At 38.7% G+C, this 17,216-nt stretch overlaps 2 long non-coding RNA genes across 3 annotated transcripts in view; one reads left to right on the top strand and one right to left on the bottom strand.

Annotated features, from left to right (window-relative positions):
* Positions 1 to 17,216, bottom strand: part of LOC110344651 (uncharacterized) — a 78,121-nt gene that overhangs the window by 22,346 nt on the left and 38,559 nt on the right. Inside the window, exon 4 of one of the 2 annotated variants that reach the window (XR_015444770.1) lies at positions 7,044 to 8,159. The exons of the other annotated variant lie outside the window; for it this stretch is intronic. This is a non-coding gene — a long non-coding RNA (uncharacterized LOC110344651). Of the gene's footprint in view, positions 1 to 7,043; positions 8,160 to 17,216 lie in introns of those variants that run through there. 2 annotated transcript variants of the gene reach the window in all.
* Positions 1 to 17,216, top strand: part of LOC147822942 (uncharacterized) — a 106,026-nt gene that overhangs the window by 54,862 nt on the left and 33,948 nt on the right. The gene's annotated exons all lie outside the window — the stretch shown is intronic.

Below are 17,216 nucleotides of genomic sequence, written 5' to 3'. Positions count from 1 at the left end.
TTATGTATTAGCTTTGGGAAAATTGAAAATTAATGAAACCTTGAAAGCTGTTATCTGTTATAATTGTACTTTACATACTTGTATTCACCCTAATCTTGATATTAATCTCTCTAATGTGTCACTGTTGATTTTGAAATCACATATGGGGTATGGGTCACTGCAAATTTAGAAAGGCCATGGGAGGAGGGACCTATGGCAGGGCCACCACTTGTTAAAACATTTAATACATCAATCTAAACATTTCATAGAATGAGTAATTTTAGGAATATTAGGACTTATTGCTATTTGTGCCACGGCAGCAGTAGCAGGAATTGCATTACCACAGAGTATCAAAAATACTGAATTTATACAAAATTGGCAAAAAGATTCACACCAACTCTGGCCCATGCAAACTTCTATAGACAAAGATATACATGAACAAATTGGTGAATTACAATATGGGTTAAAATGGCTTGGAGATCGAGTGATAGATATGCAGCATCAATTAATGTTAAAATGTGATTGGAATTCTACTCAATTTTGCATAAATCCTGCAAAATTTAATGGCAGTAAATATACATGGGACCAAATTACATTTCATTTACAAAATTTAAGAGGAAATTTTACCCTAGATGTAAAGGAACTCCAGTGAGAAATATTTGATACTTTCAATAAACAACTCCCTGATACTTCTCTCGCTACTTTAGCTGATTATGTGGCTGATCAATTAAGTGGTTTGGACCCAGGAGGAATGATTCAAAGTTTAACCCATAGCGTGGGGAGTGGGCTACTGGTTTTATTGATTGTTATTTGCATTTTTGTTATAGGATACTGTGTCCTCCAAAGATAAATAATTCAATCTCAATTACATGCTACTGTTTCTGCTATGCTTGCAATCTGGAAAAGAATGCCTCCTACAGATACAAAAAATTAAAGAAGGGGGAATTGAGGATATGAGAAGTTCTCAGGCCCTCAGACAGCCTTGGGAAGACAGATTGCCCTGATGTCTGTGGCAGGCCCAGATAGAGAAGTTAAAGATAACTTCAGAAGGCTGTTGGTGGATCCCACAGTGTTCGTTCTGCTGTGGTCCCTTGAGACTCTCAAATATTTGCTTGGTATAGGATTAGATAAGAATAGCTAACTTTTTAGAAGCTTTAAGTAGCCAGGATGATTTAGATAAGATTCACTAAGATTAAAGGAACATAGATGGTTCTTTAGATGCTTTATATACTCACAGATATAACTGGTGGTTAGTTGACTAGCATTGTAAACTGTTAATGATTGATGTATCCTACAGAAAAATGTATAAAAGAAGATTACCAATAAACCTCTCCTTAACTCCAAGAGTTCTGGTCCCCTGGGCCCTTCTTTTAATAGGTTTCCTCAGATACTGTCTTCAGGTTCCAATCTCCCACCGAGGGGACCCCAACACCCCAAATTCAAAGACCCAATTCAAAAATGGGCATCTGAAATAAATAGATATTTCTCAGACAAAGAAGTAAAAGTGGCAAATAAATATATGAAAAAATGTTCAACATCACTGGTCATTTGAGAGATGCAGATGAAAACAACACTGAGATTCCACCTCACCCCAGAAAGAATGGCTGCTATCAAGAAATCAACCAGTAACAAATGCTGATGGGGTTGTGGAGAGAAAGAAACCCTTCTCCATTGTTGGTGGTGCAACCACTGTGGAAATCCGTATGGAGATACCTCAAAGAACTAGGACTAGAGGTCCTATTTGACCCAGCTATTCCCCTGCTGGGTATCTTCTCTAAAGAATTAAAAGAATCATACCACAGCAATATATGTGCACCCATGTTTATAGCGGCACAGTTTGTAACAGCTAAAGCTTGGAAACAGCCCAAGTGCCCATCAACTGGAAACGGGATAAAGATGTGGGTTTTTTTTTTATAAAATGGAGTACTACTCAGCCATAATGAACAAGAAACTAGAGACATTTATAGCTAAATGCAAGCATATTGAATCCATACTCTTAAGTGAAATAAATAGGACACATGTGTAAATACCAAATAGTATCTCTAGTGTGAGAAACTGAAAGTGTAAATAAGGATTAAATTGATTAAAATGAATAATTGATAATTTGAAATAGGAAAAGGTCCAAAGGTGTAGGGGTGTTGGGAGGGGAAAGGGAAAGGGAAGAAGGGAAAGGAAAAATTATGAGAAAAGAAAGAAAAATGGAAACAAAATCTATGTAAATAGGGAAGCATGGAGAGGGTGAAGGGCACACAGGTAATGGGGGAAAAAATAAGAACTAAGATACATCATGTACAGGTACAAGCACCCAATGATAAATGTAAACATATTGTATACCTAAAATGTACCAATAAAAGAATTTTTTAAAAAAAAAATGTGTTTTGAGAGTCTCATCCTTTTAGCAATGCCCTTTACAGACTGTATTACACTGCAATGAGAGGTATGGGAGGAAAGAGAAAAGAAAGGGAAAAGGAAGGGTACATCAGTGGGAGGTGAGAGAAATGTTGATAGGTAAAGAATAGACAGGAGGCTGGACTCTACTGGGATTATTTTATAAGCATGGTAAAGGCATAGTGTTGAGGGGGCTTCAAAGAGTATTTCTATAGGTGAAGGAGTGATGCAGATGGGTGGGAGTGCATCTAGAGATTGAGAGAGGCTGAGCCATCACTGAAGGACTGGATCCCTCCTTCAGTCTGATCCTCTGCCAAGATGGCACATGCACTGGGTCTGGGTTGAAGGATAAATTACCATGATACAGGAGTGTTATTTTCCCCCTCACATACCCCCTAAACACTGGATTTAGTCCTAGTGGATTTTCTTTCCCTTTACCCTCCCATATTGATACAAGAGATGAAACATGAAAATATTGTATCTCCCAACCTGTTAGATGCCTGATATGCTGAGTTCATTTTCTGTAAGAATCGAAGAATGAACTCTAGGAGCAACAAAGGTTAAGAATAGTAAAATATTTTTTTAAAAAAAGAGCAGTAAAATATTTATTGAGTGGATAGCTCCTGAGAGGCAAAAGGGAACTCAAATGGGTAGCCAGAGACCCCACTTTATAGGGAAGTGGGTTTGTTGGGGGGGGGGGGTTTCTTTTGGTTTTGGTTTTGGTATGGGGATTGAACTCAGGACCTTCCACTTGCAAGGCAGGTGGTGGTACCACTGAGCTAAATCCCCAGCCTACAGGGACGTTTTATAAGCAAAACCCACATGGGTACAATGTGGGTTACCAGTAAGGTTGCAAGTATAGTCACTTAGGTAATAATGATCCAATGGGGAAACAAGTCACATAACAAGGGTACATGGAGAGAACAAAGACTCTTTGTAGGAAATGATGGATCCAGAGGTCACCCACCAGGGTGACTGATGTCTATCTAGACTTCATTAAGCCCAGTGTTTGTCTTTTGAGGAAGTATGGAGGCCTGGTTGTTTTGTCTTTATCTTGAGGCCTGATCTCCAACTGACATGTCTTCAGCCACAGTTGTGATTTGTTTCACCTTTGTCCTGACTCTCTCAAGGGCCTAGACATATCTGACTGCCTGTAATATTTCTGTCTAACTTATCTGTCTATAATATTCCTCCCTCTGGAAGTACCTTGAACTGCTCTGAGGGGGCAAGGGACAATGATCATTCTGGCTACTTCTGGCTGAAGGGGGTCATAGTTGTGATTGGCAGTCAGAGATACTCTAGAAACTCTATCTAAAGACTGTGGATAGACATCTGGCATTCTCATCTTGGGTAGGCATATAGCTTTAAGTCTGGAGGAGACAAGGCCAAAGAAAGAGTTAAGTATACATGAGCCAATCAATAAGATCAGCAAGACTATTATGAATACAACCAACAAATGTTTCCACCAGAAAGAGCCAGTAATAGCCTCCCACAAAGTGGATGAGGAAAATGTCTAGAATTTCAGAATCTGACATGGCCTTAACCTGTCATTTAATATCTTTGTTTGCTTTTTTCAAAGATCTTTTCTTAACATTTTGTTTTGTTTTGTTTTTTGTTTTTTTGGTACCAGGGATCAAACTTGGGATCTTGTGCTTGCAAGGCAGGAGGCAGAACCACTGAGATAAATGCCTGGCTTTGTCATTTAATATCCTGAATAGTGATTGAGATATTAGCAGAAGTATCAGGAACGTACATACAATATTCAGCTTTTACAGTTGCATGAGTACCCCCTTGTGCTGCTGTCTAATGTCATCCAATTTTGGAGGATGGCTTATCTCAATTTTACTTCTTCATTTAGGAGAAAGAGACCAGTCAAAGTGTCATTTAAGGCTGGTTGAATATAGTTAGTCAAGGCCTCTATGTATTGCATAACATCCTCTAATCCTAGGGAAGGGACAAAGAACCCAAATGATCATACCAGTGAAACACACTTCTAGACCATCAATGTTGTAGATGGGGTAAGTTTACAGGTTTGTCAATATTTTCAACACTCCTGCCTTGTAATGATGTGCATCTCCCTTTCCATCCAGGGCATAGCCAGGGCCACAAATTGGTTCCACAGAACCAATGAGTGCCACTGGGGGCTTCCCATCTAATTCCAAGGCAATTAAACCACTCTGTTGCAAACCATTCTTTGACTGTAAAGTTATAGTGTGTATACATTGTTCTGAGGGTGTTGATCCCAAGTATTTAGTAGAGTTAGGCCAGTGAGAATAGGAATGATTTCTTTGTTCTTAACATAAGGGGGTCTTTCTACTAAGCTGTCATATAGTTGGAGTAAACCACATATAATCATCTCATATTTGGAGGTAGCTATCTTGATATCTATGATTGTTGGTTCTGATGATAAGACCTTCATTCTTAACAGAGGTTTTACTAGTGCCTGTAAGAGGTTTCAGTGGCATTTTTAGAATTATGCCCAGGATATTAAGGGTGGAGTTTATAGGCCACTCAGTTATTTTGTAATGGTGGGCTAAGCTATGCCTCCAGGCACAATGAAGGTGATGGAGAATGCCCAATGCCTGAGAGACACCTTGAGTGACTGTTGCTTTAAACAAAGGCCCACTGTCATTCTGTAAGCTCTAAGGAAGTCTGGATCTGGGGACGATTTCTGAGACCAAAACCTTTACACCTCTTCTGCATTTTCTGTTCTGCAAGGAAAGGCCTCAACACTGTTTATAGATTTTTTGTGTGTGTACCGGGGATCGAACTCGGGTCCTTGCATTTGCGCAGCAGGTGGAGAAACCACTGAGCTAAATCCCCGGTTCAACACAGTTTATGAAAGTAACTACCCAGACCAATGTATACTGTAGTCCCTTACTCTTTGGCATAAGAGTAAAATCAAGTTGCCATTCTTCTCTAGGGTATTTACTATGTCTCTGTATACCTGGAGGGGCTATGGTCTGGTTAAGAGTATTGTTCTTTTGGCAGAGCTCACATGTCTTAACTATCTGTTGTACTGTCTGAGAGTTCTTTTCCATGAATAACTTTGAGGCCATCTGGTGGGTCTTGTCTCTTCCTAAGTGAAAGGTTAATAATTTTCCACTGACTAGTGCCAATGTCAGAAACAATTTACCATCATCTGATTATATCCATCCTGATGAAAGGAATTGGCATTCATGGAAGAGAACCCACTCGATTTCTGAGAATATTTGAGTTGGGTATGATTAAGAGGCCCTTCTCAGATCAGGGGGACCTGAAGGGGAGGCCCTCAAGCAGCTTCTTTTGCAGTTGTGTCAGCCAGTTAATTACTGCAAGATACTTTGTCAGTTCCTTTTTGGTGTCTTCTACAGTGAATTACTGCTTCTTTGGAAGGCATATAGACTGATGATAAAAGTTCATCTATCTCTTTATGATATTTTATGAGAGGTCTACTGGCATTCAGATAATTTCTTTCCTCCATATGGCTGTATATAAATGCAACACTAGGAAAGCATACTTTGAATCAGTATAAATATTGACTTTTTGTCCTTCACTGAGTTGTAAAGCCCTTGTCAGCTGAGTTCTGGTAACTGGGCACTAGTCCCAGCCACAAGTGAGGAACTTTCAAGTGTCTGATGTAGAGTCACTACCACATACCCTGCCTTTCTTGTCCCATTTTCCATGAACTGTCATCACAGAAAAGGATCAAATCAGGGTCAATAAGTGGTGTGCCTAACAACTCTTCTCTGGCTGTGTATATATGGAAAATTACTGTTCACAGTCATGTATTTCAGTCTCAATTTCCTTCTTTTTTGGTAGAAAGGTGGCAGGGTTTAAGGAGGAACATGTCCTTATTTGAATGGTTGGTCCTTCTAGAAGTAGAGCCTGGTATTTAAAAAGTCAGTTGTCTGATAGCCTTAGATTCCCTTTGGAAGAAAGAAGTCCTGCCACATTGTGAGGTGTGTATACAATTAGATCTTTACCTAAAATTAGCTTGGATGCCTCTGGTACTAGGAGAGCTGTATTGGCTATAGCTCCAAGGCATGCAAGGCAGTCCCTTTGCTACAATGTCTACATTCATGGCTCAGATACCCTACAGGCTATTGAGCAGGTCCTCAATCCTGTGTAGGCACTCCCAAAGTCATGCCTTGCCTGTCACCAACATACAAATTGAAACCATGTTTTGTTGGTAGACTCAGTGCTGGGGCATTTAGAAGCGCTTGTTTACATTTTTGAAATGCAGTTTGGTTCCCAGGTTAAAATATGGTTATCTGCCTTTTGGGCTTCTTTTATTAGCTGATAGAGGGGTTGTGCAGCCCCACCATACCCTATCCAAAGGTGACAGAAGACTGTAATTCCTAGGAATCCCCTTAGCTGTTTTAGGGTCTTGGGTTGTGGGAAGGAAAATATCAGCTTACTTCTTGCTTCTCCTAACTTTTGGGTTCCCTTAGGTATGATAAGGCCCAAATATTTTACCTCAAGTTTGCAAAATTGTGCCTTTAGATCTAGAAACCTTATAACCCCTGTCTACTAGAAAATTCAGCAGAGCTTGGATGCCTTGGCTAGAGAGCTTTTCTGAGGGGGCACATTATAGTATAACATCTACATATTGCAAGACTGTGACCTGGCAAATTTTGAAACATGCCAAGTTGTGGAAAAGCACTTGTCCAAAAAGGTGAGGACTGTCTCTGAATCCATGAGGAAGCATAGTCCAAGTCAGTTGAGAGACCTGGTTGTGAGGATTTTCAAAAGCAAAAAGAAATTGGGAATCTGTATGTAAAGGAATACAAGAAAGAAGGCATCTTTTAGATCTAACACTGACAACCAACCAGCATCTTCCAGGATCTGAGAAAGGAGAATGTATGGATTAGATACCACTGGGTGGATTGGGACTGTTGCCTCATTTACCAATCTAAGGTCCTGTACCAATCTTCATTCTCATTGGGTTTTTTAACTCCCAAGATTGGAGTGTTGCATGAGCTATTACAGACTTTAAGCAAACCTCACACCCTTATTTGTCGATTATAGCAATAATCCTTTTTTAACTTCAGGCCTTCAAGGGTATTGTCTCTGGTGAGGAAAAATAGTAGGATCTTTGAGATGTATTTGTATTGGGGCAGGTTTTATTGCTCTTCTTATTCTACATTTAGTTGCCCATACTTGAGAATTTGTTTGTTTCCACAAGGGGAAGGCAGCATACCTGATCTAGGCGCATGTATAGTATAATATTTAAATAAGACAAGATATGTCTCCCCCCAGGAGGGGAACTGGACTTTCAGCTATAATTAAAAAGGAATGGGTGAAGAGAAGGCCATCCCAGTTACAGCTTAAGGGTTGAGAAAAGTAGTGAGTTACTTCCTCTACCTTGACTCCTCTCACTGAGGTACGATGGCTGGAAGACAGGCCAGGGTTGAAGGACTGAGAGACACATGCCAGTGTCCAGAAATAGGCTGGTTTATTTTCTCTCTATAGTCATGATTACCCAGGGCTCCTCTGTGGAAATGACAGTCTAGCCAGAGGGAGAAGGCAGAGTCCCTGGGACCCTTCAGTCTTGCTGGACCACCTGGCAAGATGGGTCTGAGCTCTGGGGCCTCAGAGGGCAGTTCAACTTCCAGTGGTCACCTTTGCAATCGGGGCATGGACCAGGAGGCCTCTTGTCACAGACCTTCTTAAGCTGGCCTGGCTTTTTGCAGTGGTGGCAGGTGGGTTTAGTCGTCGAGCTCTTCCTGCAGTCTTGAGGATCAGAATTACAGTCTATTTCTTTTAGGGCTGCTGCTGAAGCTGCTGCTTTCTCTTGGTCTCTCTGTTTCCTAGAAAGCAATCTTTACTAAAGTATCAAGTGGGCTATCTGAAGGAAAAGCCATCTTTTGTAGCTTTTTCCTAGTATCTGGTACTGACTGGGTAATAAACTTGTCTTTAAAAATAATCCATCCTAGTAGCTCAGCAACACTGCACCTACTGGCAAGCACAAGGTCCTGAGTTCAATTCCTGATACCAGAAAAATAAAAAGGAATAATCTATCCTTCTATCAAATCAGGAGCCAGGGATGTCTGTTTGATCAATGCCTCTTATAAGTGATCTAAGAAGACAGAGAGACTTTTCCTTTCATCCTGTGGAATAGTTGATAATTTAAAGCAATTGAAGGACTTGGTTTCCATTCTTCTTGACCCTCAAGAGTACATGTCTGAAGATGTCTCCTATTCCAATCTACTGTCTGGTTGGGATCTTGTGTTGGAACTACTTGGGCTCTGGTAGGAACCAGCTGTTCCCCAGGCTGCCTGTCTTATGGCCTTCTAAAATTAACAATATGATATTCATCTCCAAATGCAATGGCAGCTTGTAATGCTGCTTGTCTCTCATTAGAAGTCAATAGTTGATTTAAAAGTAACATTACATCTTTCCAGTCTAATTCATAGGTATTAGTAAGTTCTCTAAAGACATCAATGTACTTATAGAGGTTGTATGAAAACTTTCCTAGGTCTCATTTGATCTGTTTGAGATCACTGAGAGAAAAAGATATATGGACACACACATGTGCAAATTCACCATTTACTTCTTATAAGGGGTTTTGTCCTTGAGGGGCTTGAACAAAATCAGCTACAGATGGATATAGTCACACAGAGGCTTTAATTATGGCTGGTTTAGAAGCCTCACCCTTAGACCCCAAAGGGTAAGGGGGAGGGATCTCAGACTCCAAAGGGCAAGTGGGAAAAACCCTTAAGCTTCGTAGTAGTATAGTAGTAGATGAGGCTTTGATTAGGGTTGTCTTGGAAACCTCATCCTCAGGGTCCAAAAGACAAGGGCAGGAAATTTTAGGCTCAGTGATAAAGGTCAGAGGTGTCTGGTTTTCCTGTGGCTTTACATTTACATTTATAAGCAAAAATAAGGACTATTTCTTAATGCAAAGAAAAATCTTAAATAAGGCAATTCTGACTATTTTCACTCTTTCTTCCAGTATAATTCTAGTTGTGAAATAACATTGTAATCAGTACTTTCCTCTGCATTCCATCTTGGCTCTACAAGGTAGACAGGTCATGTGTGGATCCCTGGTACCAGAAAAAGAAAGTAAAATATCTCTAAAGAAACATCATAATCATTTTAACAAAAGACAATGTATAAAAACTGAAGGCATAAACCAATTAGCAAAATATTCTGCACTTATATAAAAGCCATATGAAAAACGCCAGGGCAGCATTCCACGTGTATTTATCAACACTTTCATTTGTAAGTGGCAGAAACCCATGTCTAATTGGTTTATCACAAGAGGACAGTTCTCAGCTCCCAAGATTGTAAACTCCAGGAATGAGTCATCAGTCAGGCATGGCTGGATCCACATGTTCAAATGATATCCTCAAAAATTAGTCCTGCTCTCTTTCTATTCTCTGACTTCCTCCATATTCAACTCAGTATCACACAGGTTGCTATTCCTGGTGAAAAGATGCCTGGCATTATATTCTATCCTCTCAATAACTCCAATAAAAAATAAAATGATGCTTTTTTAACAGCTTCAAAAAACTGTTATTGTTAAAAAAAATATTTTGTTCACCCTTGATAGCCTTATATCTATAGAAACAAAGAAATACAAAGCTGATTGTTTTTCAAGGGACAAAGTAAAACAGAAACATACAAGTAATTTCTCTTTTTTTTCCTGTTGCCCAGTTTATCAGTTTCCCTGAGACATTGCTACCAATTTTCAGAAATCCTCCAGGAATCCTTTTACTATACAATCACAAATGCATGGATACACACAACTAGGAGAGAGAGGGGGAGGGAGGGAGAGAGAGAGAGAGAGAGAGAGAGAGAGTCAGTCAGTCATTTCATGCAACATTAAATGCTGAGAGTTTGTCATGACAAAATACATAGATCGGCCTTATTTTTTAATGGAGTCATAGTATTGTATAATGTGAACATACTGTAAAAATCTTTTTGTTTCATTCAATAAACTCTCATAATAAATTCCTGGAAGTTTAATATCTTATAAGTAGAGTTTGGATTATTCTCTAAGATCATAAAATTGTCACCAGATGGAGTCAAAGGAGGTCCTATAAGAGGAAATAAGGACCTCAAATGGGCCCACTGAGTAGTTTCTTGATGCATGTCACAGAAAAATAATTTCAGAATGCATCGGTGTAGGCAGATTTATCAGGGAGAGTTAGAAAGGAAGGGGGAACACTGATGCAGTGGTTCAGACTCGTCCCCTCAAAAAAGCACAAGGCCAGCTTTAGTGGACTAGCTGAGGTGGGCCAGGGTCTGGCCAGTTATCTCAGTTCTGGTTTCATAGTTCTGGAGGAGTCCTTAGGGACAACTTGGTTCCCATGAGATGATTGCTCTTGCTTGGTAGAGAAGCTCCCTCCATTCCCATCATGAGGTGACTATTGCTGCTTGGAGGGAGGAGATTTCATCATGGAGTGGTTTTCAAGGCTATGCTTTCCCTGGAAGCCAAGGTGATTATAGGTTTGGAGACTTCCAGGTTTTGTTTCACGGGTATCTGGAATTGGACATTATAGAAGCTGGCAATTTGGTGTTCCTGAAAATTACTTCAGTTACTCTTGGTGTCCTCAGTCTTACTCGGTGTCTTGAATGGAGATGAGATAGACAAGGTAAATTTAGGGCTAATAAACCTTGCCATACAACACTGCTTAAGTGATTCTCATACCTATGTGCAAAGGTGAGTAGAAATTTGGCCCAGAGTTTTAAGGGAATAAAAGAAACCCTCCCCCAAATATTGAGTTTTCTTGTCTCATTTCCACCTATCTTTGTTTCTTCTATGCTACTTCAAAATTGTCTTTTCCCCCTACAAAAACTTGTACACTATTCTGGAAGTTTATTGCAAATGATATAAGATTGTCCCACTGAGAAAAATCTGTAAGCCCTGAAAATGTACAGATGTCACTCCCCATTCACCTGTAGCAATCATTTCTTTTTTTTTCTTAAGTTCTTTTAGTGGTACATTTTAAACAATTCATTTACATTTATCATTGGGTGTTTGTACCTGTACATGTTGTATCTTGGTTCTTATTTTTTCCCCATTACTTGTGGGCCCTTCAACCCCTCCACCTTTCCCTATTTACATAGATATCATTTCCATTTTTTTCTCATAGTTTTTCCTTTCCCTCCTTGCCTTTCCCCTTCCCCTCCCTTCACTCCTTCATCTTTGGACCTTTTTTCCTATTTCAAATTATCAGTTATTCATTTTAATCATTTTAACCCTTGTTTACACTACCAGTTTCTCAAACTAGAGAAACTATTCAGTATTTACATATGTGTGTCTTATTTATTTCACTTAAGAGTATGGCCTCGATATGCATCCATTTAGCTATAAATGACTCTAATTTTTCATTCTTTATGGCTGAATAGTACTCCATTTTATAAAAATCCCACATCTTCTTTTTCCAATTACCAGTTGATAGGCACTTGAGCTGCTTCCAAGATTTACCTATTACAAACTGTGCTGCTATGAACATGGGTGCACACATATCACTGTGGTATGAATCTTTTAATTCTTTGGGAAAGATACCTAGCAGGGGAATAGCTGGGTCAAAGAGGACCTCTAGTCCTAGTTATTTGAGGTATCTCCACACTGATTTCCACAGTGGTTGCACCAGTCTGCACTCCCACCAACAATGGAGGAGGGTTTCTTTCTCTCCACATCCCTGCCAGCATTTGTTATTGGTTGATTTCGTGATAGCAGCCATTCTTTCTGGGTTGAGGTGGAATCTCAGTGTTGTTTTCATCTGCATCTCTCAAATGACCAGTGATGTTGAACATTTTTTCGTATATTTGTTTGCCGCTTTTACTTCTTTGTCTGAGAAATGTCTGTTCATTTCGGATGCTGATTTTTGAAATGGGTTTTTGAATTTGTGGGGTCCGATTTTTTTCAATTCTTTATATATTCTAGCTAGTAGTCCTTTGTCTGAGGTACAGATGCTACAAATTTTTTCCCATATTGTAGGTTGTCTCTTAGCTCTGTTGGTGGTTTCTTTTCAAGTGCAGAAGCTTTTTAAAAAGATGAGATCGCAGTTGTTGATTCTTTGTGCTAGTTCCTGTGCTACTAAAGTTTTGTTCATGAAGTTTTTTCCTACGCCAATGTCTTCAAGAGTTCTACCTAACTTATCTTCCAGCAAGTTTAGTGTTTCTGTTTTAATATTTAGATATTTAATCCACTTAGATCTTAGTTTAGTGCATGGTGATAGGTATGGGTCTAGTTTGAATCTTTGGCAGGTTGAAATCCAGTTTTTCCAACACCGTTTATTAAATAGGCTATCTTTCCTCCAATGAGGGTGGTTGGCTCCTTTGTCAAAGAGGAGATGTCTGAGTATGTCTGGAGTTGTTTCTGCATCTTCTAATCTATTCCACTGATCCTCAGGTCTGTTCTTTTGCCAGTACCATGCTGTTTTTATCACAGTCGCTTTGTACTATAGTTTCAGGTTGGGGATTGTGATACCCCCAGCCATGTCTCTGTTGCTTAGAATTGCTTTAGCTATTCTAAGTCTCTTATGGTTCCAGACAAATTTTTGGATTGTTTTCTCTAGTTCTGTGAAGTATATTGTTGGAATTTCAATCAGCATTGCATTAAACCTATATAGTAGTTTTGGAAGTATGGCCATTTTCACTATATTGGTTCTTCCTACCCAGGAGCAAGGGATGTCTTTCCATTTTCCTGTATCCTCTTCAATCTTTTTTTTTTTCAGAGTGCTGTAGTTTTCAGCATAGAGGTCTTTTGCTTCCTTTGTTAGATTGATTCCTAGATATTTCATTTTTTTGCATGCTATTGTGAAAGGGATTGTTTCCCTCATTTCTTTCTCAGTGAGTCTGTTATTTGTGTACAAGAAGGCTATTGTTTTTTGAGTGTTGACCTTGTATCCAGCTACACTACTGAATCTGTCAATTAAGTCTAGAAGTCTTTTGGTAGAGTTTTTTGGGTCTTCTATGTAAGTATCATATCGTCAGCAAATAATGAGAGTTTAACTTCTTCCTTTCCTATCTTTATTCCTTTTATTTCTTTCTCTTTTCTAATTGCTGTGGCTAATGTTTCCAGAACTATACTGAACAGGAGTGGTGATAGTGGGCATTCTTGTCTTGTTCCTGATTTTAGCCTGAAAGTTTTCAGTTTTTAACCATTTAGTATGATGTTGGCTGTTGGTTTTTCATAAATAGCCTTAATCAGGTTAGATAAAGACCTTCTATTCCAATTTTCTGTAGCGTTTTTATCATGAATGAGTGTTGGATTTTGTCAAATGCCTTTTCTGCATCTATTGAAATGATCATAATGGTTTTTGTCCTTGACTCTGTTAATAGAGTGTATTACACTTATTGATTTATGAATGTTGAACCATCCTTGCATCCCTGGGTTAAATCCGACTTGGTCAGGGTGTATGATCTTCTTGATGACCCTCTGTATTTTGTTTGCTAGTATCTTGTTGAGGATTTTTGCATCTATGTTCATTAGGGAGATTGGCCTGTAGTTCTCTTTTTGGGTTGGGTCTTTCCCTGGTTTTGGAATCAAAGTAACACTTGTTTCAGGAATGAATTTGGAAGTATTGATTCCCTTTCAATTTTCTTGATGAGTTTAAAGAGTAATGGCAATAGTTCTTCTTTAAATGTCTTGTAGAATTCAGCAGTGAAGACATGAGGACCTGGGCTTTTCTTTGTTGGTAAATATTTTATTACATTTTCAATTTCACTCATTGTAATTGGGGTGTTTAGAATTTCTATATCTTCTTCATTTAACCTTGGCAATTCATATGTATCTAGGAATCTGCCCATTTCTTCTGTGTTTTCCATTTATTGGAGTACAGGTTCTCAAAGTAGGTATTGATGATCCTCTGGATTTCTGTTCAATCTGTTGTGACTTCACATTTTTCATTTTTTTTTTTTGGTAGCAGGGATCGAACTCAGGACCTTGTGCTTTTGAGCCAGGCACTGTACCTTTTTCATTCTTAATTGCATGTATTTGTGCCTTTTCTTTCCTTTTCTTGATAAGGTGGGCTAAAGGTTTATTGATTTTATTTATTCTTTCAAAAAGCCAACTCTTTGATTCATTGATTTCTTTTTTTATTATTCTCTTAGTCTCCATTGCATTGATTTCTACTCTGATCTTTATAATTTCCTCTCTTGTACAAGCTTTGGATTTGTCATGCTCTTCTTTTTCTAGCAGTTTGAGGTTCTGCATTAGGTTATTTATCTGAGTTTTCTCTGTTTTCCTAATATGGGCATTCACTGTTATGAATTTCCCTCGCAGAATTGCTTTCATTGTGTCCCATAGATTCCTGTATATTGTATTGGAATTTTCATTTACTTGTAGAAACTGTTTAATTTCTTCTGTAACCCACTGGTTATTTAAGAGGGTGTTATTCAGTTTCCATGTGTTTGTGGGGGTTTTGTGGTTTCTTATGTTATTGATCTCCAATTTTATTGCACTATGGTCTGATAACATACAGGGTGGAACTTCAGTTCTTCTACATTTACTTAGACATGTCCTATGAGCCAGCATGTGGTCTATTCTGGAGAATGACCTATGTGCAGCCAAAAAGAATGTGTATTCCAATTTTGTGGGGTGGAACACTCTGTAAACATCTATTAAGTCCATTTGTTCAATAACTTGGCTCAGTTCTAGAATTTCCTCATTAAATTTTTGTCTAGATGATCTATTTGTGATAGTGGGATATGGTCCCCCACTACAACTATGTTAGTGTTTATTTGGTTATTCATGTCCACTAATATTTGTTTTTTATATTTGGGGGCATTTGTATTTGGTGCATATATATTTAGGATTGTCATCTCCTCCTCTTGGATTGTTCGGTTCACAAGGATGTAGTGACCATCTTTGTCTCTCTTAATTAGTTTTGGTTTGAAATCTACTTTGACTGCAAATAAGATTGCTACCCCTGCTTTTTTCTGGGTTCCTGTGGTGTGGAGAACTGTTTTCCATCCTTTTACTTTCAGTCTATGAGTTTCTTTTTGAGTTAGGTGTGTTTCTTGTATATAGGATATTGTTGGATTCTGCTTCTTAATCTATTCTGTCAGTCTATTTCTTTTGATTGGTGAATTGAGGCCATTAACATTGAGAGTTATAATTGATAGATATTGACTCATCCTTGTCATGATGTTGTACTGTTGGCTCTGTAATTTCTTATTTCTGCCCCTTTCCCTTTAGTGTCTTACCTTGCCTGGTGGCTTCCCTCTGTTGGGCCTCATGGAGTTGTGACCTTCATTGTCTTTTTCTAGGATATTGCTTAGAATTGTTTGGAGTGTTAGTTTGGTGTTCATCAAATTTCTCAGGTGTTCTTTGTCGTGGAAGTATATAATTTCCCTATTGATTTTGAAAGATAATTTTGCAGGATACAACAGTCTAGGTTGGAATTTATTTTCTTTTGGGGCTTGAAATACTTCACTCCAGGCTCTCCTTAACTTCAGGATTTGCATTGACAAGTCTGCTGTGATTCTGAAGGGCTTTCCTTTATAGGTGATTTGTTTCTTTTCTCTAACTGCTTGTAGGATTTTGTTCTTCTGTTGGGTTTCTGGGATCTTGACTATTATATGTCTAGATGTAGATTTTTTTATCATGGCTAGATGGAGTTCTATATGGCTCAATTATCTGTATATTTAATTCTCTACCTCTGTCTGGGAAGTTTTCCACTATTACTTCTGTGAACAGTTTTTTTATATCAATTGTGTTTTCTCCTGTTTTCTCATGGACTCATATCAGTCTTATGTTATTCTTCTTTGCATCATCTAGCAGCTATTGGATTGATTTCTCGTGGTCCCTTACTATTTTTACAAAATCTCTGTTTTCATGGTCTTTAACCTCAATCCTGTCTTCTATATCTGAAATTCTATCTTCAGATTCCCTTAATCTGCTGTGGATATTTCAATGGAGTTTTTAATGTCCTGAGTATCTGTTTGAATCTGTTTCATGGATTCCATTTCTTTCTTATGTTGGGCAATCATGGTTTCCATTTCTTTCTTATGCTGGGTATTCATGGCTTCCAGTATGTTTCTGAGCTGATCTATTTTTTTTTTATCTGTTTCTGTTCTAGAGCCTCTAATCATGACTTTCATTCTGCTCACCATCTCTGTAGATATCTGGGAGATTATTTCTGCTTTGAATTTTTCTAGAATTTTTTAGAGTTTTTCTCATTCAACTGTTTATTACTTCCTGTGCTATCAGTTCAGGGTGTTCAGGTGGTTGGTTATCAGACTTTTCCACCTCATTTCCCCCAGGGTTTATCCTTGGTGGGGTGGAAGTCTGAGTTTGTGCCTTGCTTAAATGTCTTCTCATTTTTGTTTTTGGTACTGTCCTTGGTTTAACTCCTGGGTTGATACTTTGAAATTGCTTATTGTAAGTATTTTTGTTGTTTGTAATTAGAACCCTTGTGGAATGATTGCTTCTCGGAGGTGTGTTCCAGATATAGCTGGTCTTTAAATTTTGAGTCTCTAATGACTCTGAGGCTATCTCATTTTCATTATACCAGGAAGGATCACTGACTAGATCAATAACAACAGCTTAGCCCAAGTGATATAATCAGCAACACCATTGCATCAAGTACATCTTAGAAAATGACATTTTGTGGTAGTTATTAATCTATCACCTTTAACTGTGTGAATTAAATCAAGATTGAGGACCAACCCAACATACTTATAGTGAATAACCTCTTCAATATAACAACTTTACCCTTCGGGATGGGGAGTTAGAAGGAGTTGGGGAGGGAGGGATAGATAGGTAGAAGGATAGGGGAAGGGTAGCAGTGAGGCCAGAGGACACAGGAGAGAAGGAAAAAGAAAGAGCTCCAAATGAGGGCCAGAACAGGGAGAAAAAGGGAGATGAACAATGTAGGACAGCAAGAGAATGAGTATAAGAGAGAGAG

Source organism: Heterocephalus glaber, unplaced genomic scaffold (assembly GCF_053883595.1).
Source record: "Heterocephalus glaber isolate CG9 unplaced genomic scaffold, H.glaber_assembly_v1.0 deba00001606, whole genome shotgun sequence".
In the NCBI taxonomy this organism is placed as follows: Eukaryota; Metazoa; Chordata; class Mammalia; order Rodentia; family Bathyergidae; genus Heterocephalus; species Heterocephalus glaber.
Note: the sequence above shows the minus strand (reverse complement) of the source record. Positions and strands in the feature narration are given on the sequence as shown.